Source organism: Microtus oregoni, unplaced genomic scaffold (assembly GCF_018167655.1).
Source record: "Microtus oregoni isolate MIOR12 unplaced genomic scaffold, Mior012 000112F_ref0000385, whole genome shotgun sequence".
NCBI classification, from domain to species: Eukaryota; Metazoa; Chordata; class Mammalia; order Rodentia; family Cricetidae; genus Microtus; species Microtus oregoni.
In genome coordinates, this window is record NW_024544738.1 from 1,838,435 (window position 1) to 1,856,111 (window position 17,677).

The window sequence follows — 17,677 nt, forward strand, 5'->3', positions numbered from 1 at the left end:
CTGTCCATTGTATTTATTAAGCAATTTAATATTTTTTTTCAAAAATGAATTACATTTGTTTACTTATTCAATGCATGTGCCTGCACAAACATTTGCCACATCTGGAGATCAGAAGACAACTTGTGGGAGTTGGTTCTCTCCCTCCACTATGTGGGCCCCAGGGATAGAAGGAAGATCATGAGGTCATATCTGAGACCCAGAAATAGTTGGTCACGTCCTCTTGGGATAGAGCACAGTTCAGAAGTGCGAGGATTTTCCAAGCACCTGACCAAACTCCTTATTTAGCACAGAAGGAATTTTATCAGTTGGGTTCCCAACTTACTATTGTATCTAAGGTCTTGGAATTAGAATTGGAAAATGTCCATTCACGCTAACACTTGAAATTCTTATCATTTGTAGCGACAATGTAAAGGTTTTATAAACTCAGACTTTCTTCTAAGACATCTGTTATTATGATTCCATATAGTTATTCTCATATGTATGTATCTGTAGAAACAATGGGGACTCATCTAACTCCTGAGGGCATAGGGGCAAAGCACTTACTTCATAAGCATGAGTGAGGCTTCAGCTTTCATTCATAGCATTAGAAAATAATAAGAAAATAGAACAGGGAATTTTAAAAAGTTTAAATAATGTGCCCCTTATTCTGTATAAATTAACATTACATATATGGTGTTGACAATTTAATTTTACTTCATTTTCTGAGGGGTGCAATGAACTTTATTGATGGTATTCAAAAGAGTAGGGCTCCCTAAGCCCCTCCTGCTATTCTGGGGGTCTGGGATGGAAACTGTGAGGGAGATGCTCAGTGTCAAGGGTTAGTTAGGACAGGGACTGCTCAGCAGCCGAGGGCCTCTCTCTTGCTGGGATGGGTGGTCCAGGGCGGGCTTCTTACTCCTTGGAGGCCATGTAGGCCATGAGGTCCACCACTCTGTTGCTGTAGCCGAATTCATTGTCGTACCAGGAAATGAGCTTTACAAAGTTGTCATTGAGAGCAATGCCAGCCCCAGCATTGAAGGTGGAAGAGTGGGACTCACTGTTAAAGTCACAGGAGACGACCTGGTCCTCAGTGTAGCCCAGGATGCCCTTTAGTGTACCCCCAGATGCCTGCTTCACCACCTTCTTGATGTCATCATACTTGGCAGCTTTCTCCATGCGGCATATCAGATCAATGACGGACACACTGGGGGTAGGAACGCGGAAGGCCATGCCCGTGAGCTTCCCGTTCAGCTCTGGGATGACTTTGCCCACAGCCTTGGCAGCGCCAGTGGACGCAGGGATGATGTTCTGGGCAGCACCACGGCCATCTCGCCACAGCTTCCCAGAGGGACCATCCACAGTCTTCTGGGTGGCCGTGATGGCATGGACTGTGGTCATGAGTCCTTCCACGATGCCAAAGTTGTCATGGATGACCTTGGCCAAGGGGGCTAAGCAGTTGGTGGTGCAGGAAGCATTGCTGACAATCTTGAGGGAATTGTCATTCTTGTCATGGTTCACACCCATCACAAACATGGGGGCATCTGCAGAAGGGGCGGAGATGATGACCCTCTTGGCCCCACCCTTCAAGTGGGCCCCAGCCTTTTCCATGGTGGTGAAGACAGCAGTTGACTCCACAACATACTCGGCGCCGGCATCCCCCCATTTGATGTTGGCAGGATCTCACTCCTGGAAGACGGTGCTGGCCTTCCTGTTGATGACAAGCTTCCCATTCTCAGCCTTAACTGTGCCTTTGAACTTGCCATGGGTGGAGTCATACTGGAACATGTAGACCATGTAGTTGAGGTCGATGAAAGGGTCATTGATGGCAACAACGTCCACTTTGCCAGAAGTGAAGGCAGCCCTGGTAACAAGGCATCCAATATGGCCAAATCCGTTCACTCCGACCTTCACCATTGTGTCTCTGGAACGAGGCTGGCAAGGCACGAAAAGAAGCAGCTGTCTCTAGAACAGGGAGGAGCAGAGAGCCTACTTCATTTTTTTTTTAATGCTGTGGACGGAGTCCAGGGCCTTGTCCATTCTGGACAATAACTCTGTTACTGAATTGCACCTCCAGCCTTTGGTATTGTTTTTAAATGGTCAGTAAATGTTATGAGACTCGCAGTAGTGGGTGAGCTAGCCATGCATGCATGCCTTTCCTATCAGCGCTTTGGGAGGCAGAGGCAGGCAAATCTTTGAAGACTAGCCTAGTCTACACAGTGAGTTCCAGGTCAGTCAGGCTATGAGGTGAAAGCCTCTCTCAAAGCAACAAAAACAAAACCACAAAAGACTCAGTTGTGTCAGAAACTCTTCTTTTTCTTGGAATTAAGTTTCTTTCTTTTATCATAACCACAATAACAAAGTCTTCTTGTCCTGTAAAAATATTTCCAGGACTTACAAAAAGAAACACAATTTAATAATTTTTTCTTTCCTCCTTTTGGACACGATACACTTGACATCACATTTGACATTTTCTAGACACCATATTCCTAGAGTGTACCTAGAGCAACTAAATGGTCTCTTTTTTGGATTTAATCTTTAACATTTCCCCAAGGAGATAAAAGACAAGAAAGACAAATAACATGAACAAAAACTTGAGAGGGAGCCACCTTCAGCAAGCATGCAGTTATCCCTGTAAAGGCTTTGTTTCTTCTCAGAGGACAGACTAGTGGGATAGAGAAAGTTCATTCTGACAAGCACTGTGAGCAGCGGGAGATTACAGCAGCTTTAGAGGACAACTTGACATTTGACTTTGTAGCACGGAGATGGACGGTGTTGCTTGTATAACTCAAGTGCACTACTGTGGAGTGCCAGTTTCTCTGTTTGTGTGTGTTTTTTTTCTTCTTTAGATAGGATATATCTATGTAGCCCTATTAAGTCTCGAACTCAATATGTAGACCCAGATAGTCTTAAACTCACAATCCTCCTACTTTGGTCTACTAAATTCTGGGATTACAGGCACAAACTATCATACCTAGCTTCAGTACTTAACAGTTTTACCAATCTGAAAAAATTTAAAGTAAGGAGTAGTCAGTGCTCTTAACCAATGAGCCGCCTCTCCAATCCCCAAATTTTGCATTTGTTTTAAGTTTTTCTTAAGAGCTTTCCATATATATATATATATATATATATATATATATATATATATATATGTTATGAAACCTGTGATTTTCTTTAGTGTTTGTTCGGGTTTGTTACCAGGGTAATTCTGGCTTCCTAGAATGGGCTGTGAACTATTTTCTTTTGTTCATTTTTGGGGATTTTTTTTGTTAAATCGGTCAAATTTATTCTTTGAAAGCTAGTTAGATTTTATGAGTGATGCACCTGGACATGGATTTTCATTAAGCAAGATTTCAGCTGAGTTATTCAATAATAAAGAGCTATTCAGGTATCCATTTCCTCTTTAGTGAGCTTTTAATGTGTCTTGGAAGGCATCTAGAAGATGTCTGTCCATTGTCCATGTGTTCATCTGTCATCGACCTTTTAAGGTATGTTTGTTCATCATATTTTGTTGTTATCCTCTTAGTGTCTATATTATCTCCTCTCTCAATTTGCCTTTCTTTCCTTTTTCTTTTTTTCTTTTTCTTTATTGTTTTTTTGAGAAAGGATTCTCTGTGTAACAGTCCTGGCTGTTCTGGAACTCACTCTGTAAACCAGGCTGGCCTTGAACTCACAGAGTTCAAGCATGCCTCTACCTACCTCCTGAGTGCTCGGATTGAAAGGTGTTGGGTTTGAGATGGTGTTTCTCCGTAGCTTTTGGTTCCTGTCCTGGAACTAGCTCTTGTAGACCAGGTTGTCCTTGAACTCACAGAGATCCGCCTGCCTCTGCCTTCCGAGTGCTGGGATTAAAGGAGTGCACGTGTGTGAGTGTATTAGGCCAGAGGGAGACATCAAGAGTATTTTCTGCTGCCCAGTGATAGCATACTCCTTTAATCCCAGAACTGTGGAGGCAGAGGCAAGTGAATCTCCAAAGCTATAGAGAAACACCATCTCAAAAAACCAAAAAAAAAAAAAAACTTTCCTGGATTGTTCTCAACTTTTATTTTTGGAGATGGGGTCCCTCTTTGAATCTGAAGCTCATCATGTCAGCTGGCTTTATTTGTCAATGCCACCTGAGTGCTGTGCTTACATGGGTGCATGACCATGCCACTCTCCAGCACCCCAACTGGACCCTTGCTTTCTAATATAAACACTAAATTCTACAATCTCCCCAATATTGCTTTAGTAGCATCCAACTTAGGTTTTCTTTTCATTTTATTTAAGGTTTTCTTTTGCTGTTATTGTTAAGTTTGAAACTGAGGCCTCTTCACACTAGGTACCACACTCTTCCATAGACTATATAGCCATTCAAAATGTGCTATATAATTTCATTTTGAAAATTATCTACCCTATATGTATGTTTGTATCTACTGTCTGTCTGTCTATCTATCAGTCTATCTATCTATCTATCTATCAATCATCTGTCTATGGGTCTATCTACGTATCTATCATCTGTCTATGGGTCTATCTATCTATTATCTATCTAGCCTACCATGTTTCTGAGGATTGAACCTGGCATCTTCAGCATACTCAGCTAAGCATGAATTCTGCCACACAGCTGCACTCCTGCCCCCATTATTTCTTTTCTTTTCTTTTTCTTTTTGGACTGGTATATTGTTTACAAATGTGATTTTTAGTTTCCTCTACTTGGATATTCCAGGAATGTTTATAATTGATGTATAATTTCATTTCATTGTGGTCAAAGAACATACTCTGTTTGACTTGAATCCCTTAAAATTTGTTTTGGCTTAAAATTGAAATTTATTATCTCATAGTCCTGGATGACAGAAGTTCAAGGTTACTTACATTGGAGCAATATCAAAGTATTGGCAGGAATCACTCCTCATATCATCTAGCTTTGATGGCTTTTGCCCTTGAATTGTGTCTTTTGAAAGTAGTAAGATATGGGTATGGTGCTGCATGCCTATCATAGCAGCACTTGGAATTTCGAAGGAGGATTGTGAGTTTGAGGCTGCAGACCAGACTGGCCTCAAAAGTATTGATTTGAGCTGGGTGTTGCATGAATAATAAAAACTCAGAGACAGATATTGGGGTTCAACTGGAAGATCAGAAAAACAGAGCAGCCAAGCCACTAGAGAGCTCTTACCTCTATGAAATCTTCAGACTGAGAGTAAGTTCCTGTCTCATCCTGCCTTTCTTGTTGTTGTTTTTTTGGGTTTTTTGTATGTTTTTTGATTTTTTGAAACAAGGTTTCACTGTAGCTTTAGAGCCTGTTCTGGAACTCGCTTGTGTAGACCATGCTAGCTTCAAACTCACAGAGATCCAGCTGTCTCTGCCTCTCAAGTACTGGGATTAAAGGCTTGTGCCATCACTGCCCAGCTAAATAAATAAATCTTTTTTGTTTTTCTTTTTTTCTTTTCTTTTCTTTTTTCTTTTTGGTTTTTCAAGACAGGGTTTCTCTGTAGCTTTGAAGCCTATCCTGGAACTAGCTCTTGTAGACCAGGCTGGCCTCAAACTCACACAGGTCTGCCTGCCTCTGTCTCCCGAGTGCTAGGATTAAAGGCGTGTGCCACCACTGACTGGCCTCATCCCACTTTATGTTCCTCTCTAGTTGATGGGGGAGTGTCATAAATCAATCTGTTGATTTCATTGGTTAAGCAATAAAGAAACTGCTTGGCCCTCATAGGTTAAAACATAGGTGGGAGGATTAAACAGAACAGAATGCTGGGAGAAAGAAGCTGAGTCAAGGAGTCACCATGATTCTCCCACTCCAGGCAGACGCACAGGTTAAGATCATTCCTGGTAAGCCAGCTTGTGGGCTACACAGATTATAAGAAATGGGCTAGTCCAGGTGCAAGAGTTAGCCGAGGAAAGGCTAGATATAATGGGCCAAGTGGTGTTTAAAAGAATACAGTTTCCGTGTAATTATTTCGGGGCATAAGCTAGAGCTAGCCATGTGGGCGGCCGGGTGCCCGGAACGTAGCCCTGCCGCTCCTATTACAACATCTAGTGCTGTGATTACAGGTGTGTGTCACCACTGACTGGCCTGTATGGTTGACTAGTGTGGCCATTTTGCGTTCAGTTCTTCAGGCAAGTTTTATTAAAATACAAATGAAATATTAGTACATTTCCCTTTTTTTGTCTAAGAAGGAAGGCAATAACTAATATATGAAAAATTATATATGATAAATACAATAACTATATACAATATATAAGCATTAAGTACATCAACAATGTATTTTGTTAATTGTAAATGTAAATGTAAATTCTCTATTTGCATTTGACAAATTCATAGAAAATACTCCATATCTGTCCTATCTTGGTGAGCCCAAAGTGAAGGTGTAAGTCACAAATAATGCCACACCAGTTTGGAATTATGATTAATAGGGTGGTATTTATTTAAAGGGGAAAAAACTTACAGATCACTGTCCCAGGCAACAGCCCTCTACACAACCAGGAAGGGAGTCTAGTCGTTGGTGGAGCAGGAAGTGAAGAGAGAGAGGAGAGGGAAGTGGCCGCTTTTTTAAAGGGAGAGAGACCACGCCCTAATGGGCTGGTATCTCAGCAGCTATAGGCTGGAGAAGTGGGAGGACCTCCCACAACACCTCTCCCTTTTGTTTAAATAAGAGAGTTCTAAACCTACTATGAAATTATATACAATAAGTACAAATATCCTATTCTAACTAGCTTGGTCTTGTATAATAAATAACTTGGCCAAGTCATGAGAGAAAGTAACTACATTTATATAGTCTTCAATCCCATCAAATATCTGAGAAACTGAGAAAGGAAATAATGTTACCCGGGTAATTAGGAAGTTCAGTAAAACAACTTCCAAAACATGCAACAAATCACAGAGACAACTAGCTACCTGGGCAATCACCCAAAGTCACATTAGCAGCGTTGAAGCAACCAACTTTGGCTAAGGCCTAACATAACTGAAATACCATTTTCAAAGGCAAGCAACTTTTCAAAACTATCTTACCCTGTCTTGGCAGGATATGACAGTCCTGTTTTACCCATTGATGCACGCTCTGTATCTTTGTCAGTGGTTGAGGTATGGGTATTTCTTTGCCCAAAGGCCAGTTCTGCCAAAAAGAAAGGCTCCAGGTGGAGTGTCTTTGGTGCTCAGCATTCTCTCAGGAATAGAGTGGTGTTGCCAGGAGCAGTTGTGTCTCACTACCACAAAACTCTGAGTTAGATTAAAGGCCATTTTCTACAGCTCTTTGAAGAAGTTGAAGATTATCTATCTATACTGAGTATAATCTCTATATATCTAAAGAACCTGATTAGTCTAATTATAAATGACAAACTTAGATGACTATTAGTCTATATAATTCTCAATATCTATCTAACTTAAAGACTAAGTAAATAAACGACTGTGAAACAAATGAGGACAATGACCTCCAAATATAAACAATGTACAAATATACATTGCAGTAGGTAAATATATATCAACACACAAACATTATATAAGTATCTTAATCAGAGGTAGAAATGTACACTGCAATATGGTAAATATATACAATATATATATATCAATACAATATATGTCAATACATAAAAATGTTTTAAACAGAGGTAGAAACATGCATGCATACAATAGTCAATATAATTTAACTTTGTATCAATATACAAGAATGGATACCAATATATTTGTCTAAAAACAGTAACTCACAATTACAAATCTATTATCCCATCATCCCTCTTTTTTTTTCAAAATGATCCCTGAGCTTATAAAATTCCTCCCCCAACCCTCAAACATATACTAATTATAATCAACCCCTAAATGATGTCCCTAAACCCAAGGGCAAACTTTACTGGGAGAGGGGACGTCGTCCTCTAGAATTACTTCCAGCTGTCATGGGGGCGACGTTCTTTCTGGGGGATCCTGTGAAAGTAAAATGATGGTTAAATTTCAAGATCAATGTCTTTTAAAATTGCCAATAGTCTCTGAGTATTTTGTGCTGGTCTGGCCAAAATGTTGTATAAGATGTGCACCATTTCAGCTAACCAAGTTGGAACTGTCTTGTGCAGCTGGTACCCAAAACAGGTCTTGTGCTATCAGTATCATGACGTCATATCAACCAGGGGGAGTTGTTGTTATGGGGCCTCATCTTCTTCCTGGAAACTTCAAATGTCACTTCAGGAAAAACTCATTGTTCATTGTGAAAAACTTAAACATTAATCATATAGACATATATAGACATACATATATATTCAATGAAAGGCATGATAGATATATTCAATGAAAAGTATGATAGATATGAAGAAAAGCAAAGATGTTTTCTAAACTCATATTTCTTTCTGTCCCATATCATGGCTCTTGACATGAGACAGAAACTCCAGAAACTCTGGGTTTTTCTCTTACTAACAGGCTTGGAATTGGAGAGGGATTGAGCCAGAGTCCAACTTCAAAACCAGCTTTATAAATTTAGAAATATTGTTTAATATATTTTACTTACACAACTCATTCAGTTTTCTTGATATTTCCTATTGGGCAGGTATTTTTCCATCTGTCAGTATCCAAACATCCAGGGTCCCTTGAATTTTTCAAAGATGAGTGTTTTCCTGTGGAGATAAGAACAGAACCCTGCCCCCATTTTATATGTTTTTCTTACCACCTGTATGAATATCATCATTGTGGATGAGTTGTCATTTCTCCTTTTCAAGAGGTTTCTCCTCTTCAAACCGAACCTTTATTAATTTTGATGGTATCCACAATTTTTCCTCACCTGTGGAGATAAGAGCAAAACCCCTTCCCCAACGTAGCACATCTCCTGGCTTCCACTGAGAGGTCAGCACATCTTTGAAATAAATCGGTTGATTTAGTTCAGCAGACTTTTTTTTTTTCGAGACAGGGTTTCTCTGTGGTTTTGGAGCCTGTCCCAGAACTAGCTCTTGTAGACCAGGCTGGCCTCGAACTCACAGAGATCCGCCTGCCTCTGCCTCCCGAGTGCTGGGATTAAAGGCGTGCGCCACCACCGCCTGGCTAGTTCAGCAGACTTTTCCATTATCCAATGTCTTTCTGCTGCTGTCGTTCCTTTCTCATTAGCGTTAAGAAAATTCAAGGTTAATAAAGCATTATGTAATCTATTTCTGGGGGTATTTTCAGTCCCTTTCTGTTTGTTCAGCATATCCTTTATAGTACGATTTGATCTTTCTATAACTGCCTGACCTGTAGGATTATTTGGTATACCTGTAATGTGTTTTATATTATAATAATCAAAAAAGTGTTTCATTTTCTTAGATACATATGCTGGACCATTATCTGTCTTTATTTGTGCTGGTATACCCATGATGGCCATAACTTCCAATAAATGTGTGATTACTGAATCAGCCTTTTCTGAGCTCAGGGCAGTAGCCCATTGAAAACCTGAATACGTGTCTATGGTGTGGTGTACATATTTTAATTTACCAAATTCCATAAAGTGGAACACATCCATCTGCCAGATTTCATTTCTCTTAGTACCCTTTGGGCTACTCCCTGCAGGCAACGGTGTTTGATTATAGAAAGAACAAGTAGGACATCACTTTATAATGTCCTTAGCTTGTTGCCAAGTAATGGAAAATTCTTTCTTTAGGCTTTTACTATTGACATGATGCTTCTTATGAAATTCTGAGGCCTGTAACACACTTCCAATCAATAATTGATCAATCTCAGCGTTGCCTTGGGCTAGAGGACCAGGCAGACCTGTATGGGACCGGATGTGTGTTATGTACATCGGACAAAGCCTGTTCCTGATTATGTCTTGTACCTGGATAAACAATGAAGTCAACTCTGTGTCATCTGGTATAAATTCAGCAGTTTCAATATGCAAGATAACTCTTTCTGCATATTGTGAATCTGTAACTATATTAAGAGGTTCTTTAAAATCCCTTAGCACCATAAGAATGGCATATAATTCTGCCTTCTGGACAGAATTATAAGGGCTTTGTTCCACCTTACTCAATTCATCTGACTTGTAACCTGCTTTCCCTGATTTATTTGCATCAGTATAGAACGTACGGGCTTCAGTTATTGGAGCATCATGTAGAATTCTAGGAAGAATCCAAGAAGTTCTTTTTATAAGGTTGAGTCTACCACTTTTGGGATAGTTGCTATTAATTTCTCCCCAAAAATTAGCACAAGCTCTTTGCCACGGTTCATTGTATTCCCATAACTTTTTTTATTTCTTCAGTAGTAAAAGGCACTATAATTTCTGCTGGGTCTATACCTGCTAGTTGACGAAGTCTCAGCTTACCTTTTATAATTAATTCAGAGATTTTTCCACATAAGTTTTTAATTTTTTACTTGGTTTATTAGGTATAAATATCCACTCTAAAATAATATCTTCCCTCTGCATTAGAATCCCTGTAGGAGAAATTCTGGAAGGCAATATGACTTGGATGCAGCTAAGATTTGGGTTCACCCTATCCATATGTGCCTCCTGTAAATTTTCCTCAATCATTGTCAGTTCCTTTTCTGCTTCAGCTGTCAGTTTTCTTGGACTATTCAAATCAGTATCACCATCTAAGGTTTTGTTTAAATGAACTATTAGATCAGGTGTTATCCCAACAGCTGGTCGTAGACTGGAAAAGTCTCCTAACAATCTTTGGAAGTCATTAAGAGTCTTTAACCGGTCTCTCCTAATTTGTGCCTTTTGCGTTTTAATTTTCTCTAACCCTATTCTGTAACCTAGGTAATTAATAGAATTTCCTCTTTGAATCTTTTCAGGGGCAATTTGTAATCCCCACCTAGGCAAGACTTTCTTTACTTCTTCAAACATCCTTTCTAAAGTATCTTTATTTGAATCAGATAACAAGATGTCATCCATGTAATGATAAATGATGGACTTGGGGAATTGTTTACGAATTATTTCCAATGGCTTACTTACAAAATATTGGCACAATGTAGGACTATTGAGCATATCCTGTGGGAGGACAGTCCATTGATATCTCCTATTAGGCTGAGAATTATTATAAGTAGGCACTGTGAAGGCAAATTTTTCTCTATTGTTTTCTTGTAACGGTATAGTGGAAAAACAATCTTTCAAATCAATAACTATACGAGGCCATCCTTTTGGTAACAGAGAAGGCAAAGGAATTCCAGATTGTAGTGGGCCCATAGGTTGAATTACTTTGTTGACAGCTCTTAGATCTGTCACCATTCTCCATTTACCAGATTTCTTTTTTACAACAAACACAGGAGAATTCCAAGGGCTGGTTGATTCTTCAATATGGTGAGCATCTAGTTGTTCTTGCACCAGCTGTTCCAATGCCTGTAGTTTATCTTCAGCTAGAGGCCACTGTTGGATCCATATTGGCTTCTCAGTTAGCCATTTTAAAGGTAGGGCTGTTGGTACCTCTAAAAGTTTGGTATTTGCTGTATGTTCTTGTACAGCCTGAATGGCTGGTGACCTTTTCCCATAATACCTCATCATATTCTTCCCAGAATTATGAGTTCCTGGAACTACAGGAATGTTAATCTGGGTATTCCATTGCTGTAGCAGGTCACGGCCCCACAAATTTATGGCAATATTGGCTATATATGGCCTTAGTCTTCCTATTTGCCCTTCGGGCCCTATGCATTCAACCCATCTTGTGCTTTGTTTTACACGAGATAGGGTTCCAATTCCCAGGAACTGAACATCTACCTCTTAAAGAGGCCAATTTGGATGCCAAGATTCTGGGGTAATGATACTTACATCCGCACCTGTGTCTAATAAGCCTTCAATAAAAGTGCCATTTATACAGACTCTAAGCTTTGGTCTTTGATCGTTAATAGAAGTCTGCCAAAATATATGTTTACTCTGTCCTACTGGGTTTTTTGACTCATCCTTCACACGTAATTCATCATTTAGACCAGTATTACTTTTTACAGCAGAAATTGGAGCTTTTAATTTTCTTGGTGAGGCACGTTCTCCACTGTGACTGGGAATGACTGGGCCACTGTTGGCTTGGGGGCCTGCGAGAGGCCCCCCAAGGAGTTTCCCGATGGTATCGGATTGCCCCGTCTGTCTGTTGTTGACCTACATTCGTTGGACCAATGCCGGCCTTTACCGCATCTCCTACACATACCTGAAGGCCAAGGTCTCCTATTTTTGTCATTCCCAGAAGAGATATTATTCCTAGAAATTCTGTGCCTGCAATCCCTTTGCAAATGTCCTAATTTACCACAATTAAAACACCTGGCAGTTTGATGTCTCCTCTTTGCTTTGGAAATTGCTTCTCCTACCCAAGATTCATCGTTATAGCTAAACGTCTCAACATTCATCGTATGCTGAATCCATTCATCCATAGGTGCTGATCTAGACTTTAAAGGCCCAATTATCTTTTTGCATTCTATGTTTGCATTCTCAAAAGCAAGAGATTCAAGAAGTATTCGTCTAGCTTCTGGGTCTGTTACCCCTATGTCCAGAGCCTTAATTAATCTTTGCAAAAAGTCAATAAAGGGTTCTCTCTGTCCCTGCCTAATTCTGGTATATGATTCAACCCTTTTTGCTGGATCTTGTATCCTATTCCAAGCATTTAAAGCTGCTTGGTGACATAGACACAGTACTTCATCGTCATAAAGAGCTTGGACCTGTGGATCAGCATATTCTCCTGCACCAAGAATTTGATCTTGGGAAACCTCAATACCTTTTGCTCTTCCTTGCTGTTCCATATGTTTGGATTCTTCTCTGAAATAAATTCCAAACATCAAGGAAGGTCCATTATCTAAAACTGCAGACACTAACTGATGGAAATCATGGGGAGTAGCTCTAGCATTAGAAGCCCAAGTCCTTATCATTTCCTTTACATATGCATTGTGCAAGCCAAAATTAACAACAGCTTGCTCAATTTCTTTCAGATCATTCATGGCTATTGGCATCCATCTAGCTTCTCTGACTCCCTTTGAGCCTTTAGAAGTTGATGCTTTGTCAGAATTAAGTATAGGGTATGTTGCTAGAACCCTGGGTAAGCCAGTTCTAATAGCTGGTGGGGAGGCATTGTATCCTGTCCTTGTGCCTCCTTCCTCTGTTCACCAGCTGCAATAATTTCTCCAATCTTTTCAAATCTTTTTATCATTGCCTCTCTTAAATCCTGAATCTCCTGACCTGGATATATTTCCAGTGATTTCACTGAGGCATCAATTTTTTGGTCCCCATTCTGCACCTGTGATTCCAAAGCTTTAATTTTTTCCTTCAAAGATAACATGTCCTCCTTAAACTTTTCTTGTATATCATGTAGATTCCCATCTTGGAGGTACATTCTGTCTGTTACCTTATCAAAACTTTGTGATAAAGTCTGAACGTCAAATTCAACAGCCTGAACCCTTTCAGGTAACTTTCTAGTACTCTTGGATATGGAGTCTATTTTGTCTGTCATAGTATCCACTTGTTCAAATAACCTCTGATTTTCAATAATTTTAATCCTGTCAATTAGTTGTTCATTATTAGTTCGTAAAGATTCTATCATTCTTAGGAGTGCCATATTCTTCCTTAATGATAGAATATGGAAAAGAAAACTGAAACCTAGTAACAAGCAAATTAAGGTATCCCCATAATCATATAAACCTTGTATGACATAATCCATTGTATTAGTAAATATAAATTTACTAATCCATTGTATTAGTGAAAACAAAGCAGTAAAATTTGTGTTAGAAATGAAAACTGCCATATTACCTATTATCTAGCAGGTGGCGCTGTTGCAGAGTTGCCGTGAAAACATGGTCCTGTTTCAGTGCCTTAGTAGATGTTAAAAACTGGAAAATGCGAGTTTCTCAACAAAGTAAATGTAATTAAATCAATTCCAGAGACAGAACCAGAAACCCAGAATCCAGGGGTAGAGAAGAGCAACCTGGAAGCCACTTATGCCTCCACGTGACAGAGTCACCCTGAGGGGTTGCAGCTTTCAGGAACCACGTGCTCTGGTTCATGCCACTTAAGAGCTGTGCTTGCAAGGGAGATTTAAAAACGACTCAGAAAAGAGCAAACCACACAGGCAGAGACTACACCGGGCCTGTGGAGTTTAGGCCTGTGGAGTTTACATCCACGTGGGGAGGCCAAGGCCACTGCTGCAAGGCACAGGCAGCGGCTGAGGAAGAAAGGGCTCCCGCCAAGCCGAAATCGCGGCCGGCAGCCGAGCGGGGAAAGGAGAGGTTCTAAAACCAAACGTTGGGCGCCAACTGAAGGCGTAAGTCATAAACAATGCCACACCAGTTTGGAATTATGATTAATATGGTGGTATTTATTTAAAGGGGAAAAAACTTACAGGTCACTGTCCCAGACAACAGCCCTCTGCGCAACCAGGAAGGGAGTTTAGTCAACGGCGGAGCAGGAAGTGAAAAGAGAGAGGAGAGGGAAGTGGCCGCTTTTTTAAAGGGAGAGAGACCACGCCCCAATGGGCTGGTATCTCAGCAGCTATAGGCTGGAGGAGTGGGAGAACCTCCCGCAACACCAAAGTCTTTTTTTCTCTACATGATGATGTTTAATTAATTCTTTTTTCCCCTCCATTTATTTATTTATTAAAGATTTCTGTCTCTTCCCCACTGTCACCTCCTATATCCCTCCCCCTCCCCCAATCAAGTTTCCCTCCCTCGTCAGCCCGAAGAGCAATCAGGGTTCCCTGCCCTGTGGGAAGTCCAAGGAACCCCCACCTCCTTCCAGGTCTAGTAAGGTGAGCATCCAAACTGCCTAAGCTTCCACAAAGCCAGTACGTGTCGTAGGATCAGAAACCCATTGCCATTGTTCTTGAGTTCTCAGTAGTCCTCATTGTCCGCTATGTTCAGTGAGTCCGGTTTTATCCCAGGCTTTTTCAGACCCAAGCCAGTGGCCCATTGTCTCAGTGTGTGGGTGCACTGCACCCCTCGCGGTCCTGAGTTCCTTGCTTGTGCTCTCTCTCCTTCTGCTCCTGATTTGGACCTTGAGATTTCTGTCCGGTGCTCCAATGTGGGTTTTTGTCTCTGTCTCCTTTCATTGCCTGATGAAGGTTAATATTCAGGAGGATGCCTATATGTTTTTCTTTGGGTTCTCCTTATTTAGCTTCTTTAGAATCACTAATTATAGGCTCCATGTCCTTTGTTTATGGCTAGAAACCAAATATGAGTGAGTACATCCCATGTTCCTCTTTTTGGGTCTGGCTTACCTCACTCAGGATAGTGTTTTCTATTTCCATCCATTTGCATGCAAAATTCAAGAAGTCCTCGTTTTTTACTGCGGAGTAGTACTCTAATATGTATATATTCCACACTTTCTTCATCCATTCTTCCATTGAAGGGCATCTAGGTTGTTTCCAGGTTCTGGCTATTACAAACAATGCTGCTATGAACATAGTTGAACAAATGCTTTTGTCATACGATAGGGCATCTCTTGGGTATATTCCCAAGAGTGGTATTGCTGGGTCCAGGGGTAGGTTGATCCCGAATTTCCTGAGAAACCGAAACACTGCTTTCCAAAATGGTTGCACAAGATTGCATTCCCACCAGCAATGGATGAGGGTACCCCTTCCTCCACAGCCTCTCCAGCAAAGGCTATCATTGGTGTTTTTGATTTTAGCCATTCTGACAGGTGTAAGATGGTATCTCAAAGTTGTCTTGATTTGCTTTTCCCTGATCGCTAAGGAAGTTGAGCATGACCTTAAGTGTCTTTTGGCCATTTGAAGTTCTTCTGTTTAGAATTCTCCGTTCAGCTCAGTGCCTCATTTTATAATTGGGTTGATTAGATTTTTACGGTCTAGTTTCTTGAGTTCTTTATATATTTTGGAGATCAGACCTTTGTCAGTTGTGGGGTTGGTGAAGATCTTCTCCCAGTCAGTGAGTTGCCTTTTTGTCTTAGTGACAGTGTCCTTTGCTTTACAGAAGCTTCTCAGTCTCAGGAGGTCCCATTTATTCAATGCTGCCCTTAATGTCTGTGCTGCTGGGGTTATAAGGAGGAAGTGGTCTCCTGTGCCCATGTGTTGTAGAGTACTTCCCACTTTCTCTTCTATCAGGTTCAGTGTGTTCGGACTGATATTGAGGTCTTTAATCCATGAGCCCGAAGTCTTGTACCTAATTTACTTTATAACAGAACTTGCTTTCTGTGTCAGGTACACAAGGAAAGCTATATCTATCTAGTCTTCAACTCCCTCAGAGACCCAAGAAGGAAATAATATTAACTGAGTAAGCAGGAAGTGCAAGCAAGTGACTCTCAAAAATTGTGAGAAATGGCAGAAACATCTGGCTGCCTGGATAGTGACCCAAAGTTCCTATGCAACATGAGGGCATCCATCTTTGGCCTACTGGCCTAGCATATAAAACAGACTTTTCCATGAAGCAGGATATTCTGTCCCTCCTTGTCTTGACAATGTTTGGCAGCCACATTCTTTTGTGTCCTGCTTGGCCAATAGGACAACTTTACTGTCAGCAGTGAAGGCAAGGGCATTTTCATGCCCAGTGGCTTACTTTTGTCACAAAGAAAGAAAACTACATGTGGAGTTTCTTCAATGCCCATTATCTACTCTAAAGTAGATTGGTGCTGCCAAGAACCAAGGTTATTAAAACCTTTCATATACCATATTCTATAGATATTCGAAGTATTTGAAGAGGAACTGTCTAAAATATATCTTTGACCTTGAAAACATATCTAATGTGAATACAAGTTTGATTATCTTAGGTTATTAACTACTAACCTATATTTCCTTATTATTGTAAACAGCTGGTAATAATAATTTTCAAGAACTAGAAATGTGTTACATTGTTAAATGAGTTGTATAGGTGTGATACCTTCAGCAAGAGTAGAAATGTATGTGTAGTATGTTCTAAAAAAATTAATCTCAAATTTGTATCAACATACAAAATTTGTATACAATATACAAAAATCCAATCCACTGTAAAATATTTAAAACTAGTAATCACTTTTTAAAAGTAGACTCAATATTCTAACATTTTATATTATATCTATATCCATTTTGCTTTTCAGAGTATATTCTACCCTTTTATCTACCCTTTTATCCTGTCATATCTATATCCCTATTTTTTCTTTTCAAAACAAGAACACTGGCTCTAATTTCCTTTCAACTTTCCTCCTGGCTGTAACCAATAACAACTTATAATCAATCCCCCTAAGCAATGACAAATATCCATAGTCCATTGAATGACCAAAACCCACCCCACCTCTTGGTAATGTGGGCATTGTATTCTTAAATTTACTTCCTGCTGTCTGGGAGGATTCTTGATGGAGGAAGGTCATTGGTTAAAAAAATAAAGAAACTGCTTGGCTGGCCCTCATAGTTTAGAACATAGGTGGGTGGAGTAAGCAGAACAGAATGCTGGGAGGAAGAGGAAGTGAGCTCATTCTCGACAGCTCTCCTCTCGGGAGCAGACATCTCAGAGAGACGCCATGCTCCCCTCTCCTGGGAGGACGCGAGAGCTCTGCTCTCTGAGGCAGACACGATTCAGCTCCGACCCAGGATGGACGTAGGCTAGAATCTTCCCAGTAAGCGCACCTTGGGGTGCAACACAGATGATTAGAAATGGGCTAAATTAATATGTGAGAATTAGCCTAGAAGAGGCTAGATAGAAATGGGCCAAGCAGTGTTTAAAAGAATACAGTTTCCGTGTAATTATTTCGGGGCATAAGCTAGAGCCAGCCAGGCAGCTGGGGTACTGGGACACAGCCCCACCGCTCTAATTACAACAGATTCTGAAGAGAAAAATATGTGTTAATTGTCAAGTCCTGTGAGAGGTAGCTATATCATTTGTTGT

The 17,677-nt window shown here is 40.4% G+C and overlaps 1 pseudogene; it reads right to left on the reverse strand.

Annotated features, from left to right (window-relative positions):
- Positions 1-891: 891 nt before the first annotated feature.
- On the reverse strand, positions 892-1,893 carry LOC121443713 (annotated as a pseudogene).
- Between the last annotated feature and the right edge of the window lie 15,784 nt (positions 1,894-17,677).